Here is a 1,244-nt window from a genome sequence, read left to right on the forward strand (position 1 = left end):
GCTTCGTTAACTGATTTTCATTGTACGGCTCAAGTTTGCGCCCATCATCCGACGGTTGACGTAGCGAGTATCATCTATGCACGCTATTATAAAATCCCATCAAATAAAAAGAATGTGCCCTGCCGATAAGCAACGGCAACTGTGACAAGCGGAGTGCGTCCCAATGTGAGTGCATTTTGTGTCTCCATTTGTTAACTGCTGTAGAATGAAATATAATCATTCGTCATGTACTGCGTGAACCGATTTCTACTTTCGGCGTGAAGGCAGGTTATGTCACTAGTGGAATGCTGGTTGAGAGTCCATGCCGTGTACTTAACACACTCCAGCAAAATTTCCAAGCCTCAGGTTCGGCATTCAGATCAAACTAGGAGGACAAGCAACGGTGCGAGATATCGCCCGATGTCCCGATGATTCGAAAGAATGGTCCCGTAAGTGCGCTCTTCTTTAGTCTGTCCTGCTCTTGCTGCAGCCGCCGGAGGGGCAGAGCAGGGCCGTGGCAGAAAGCTTCAGCAAGTGGGTCTGTAACGTAAAGCAATCGTGTTGATACTGCTCACCAATCGTCACAGAAGGGAGCGGCTGCAAGGAACAAGACAAAGTACAGTGATCTGCACTACAATGGGCGATCGCAATTTTCACCGATTAGTCACAGCTAATTTGGTAAACCTACTGCAGATGTGTTTTGATATCGTAAGAAGCTTTAACCTGTCATCATGCATCAAACATCGGTCAAGGAAACCATTTCAGATCGGTCGTTCTTCGCGTTATGGTAATATGAGCCACTGTGTTAGTGAAAGGATCTAACCAAGAAACAAAAAAATGGTTCAAATGGCTCTGAGCACTATGGGACTCAACTTCTGAGGTCATTAGTCCCCTGGAACTTAGAACTAGTTAAACCTAACTAACCTAAGGACATCACACACATCCATGCCCAAGGCAGGGTTCGAACCTGCGACCGAAGCGGTCTCGTGGTTCCAGACTGCAGCGCCTAGAACCACACGGCCACTGCGGCCGGCTAACCAAGAAAAAGATCCTATTTTGAAAACTTACACGTGTTTAATAACACTCTAATAACAAGATAAACAAAGTTATAAGTAAACTATTCTCTCGGATGACAATTTGGTACATGTAAGTCAGAAGTGTGTACATTAACAGACGCGAATTTTAACAGCCCCGTTTTTTGTACTTTTTTATTCTGCACTCCATGGAGTAGAACTAGCTTCTGCAGATCCTACCTGTTAGAGAAT

Source organism: Schistocerca cancellata, chromosome 2 (genome assembly GCF_023864275.1).
Source record: "Schistocerca cancellata isolate TAMUIC-IGC-003103 chromosome 2, iqSchCanc2.1, whole genome shotgun sequence".
Classification (NCBI taxonomy): Eukaryota; Metazoa; Arthropoda; class Insecta; order Orthoptera; family Acrididae; genus Schistocerca; species Schistocerca cancellata.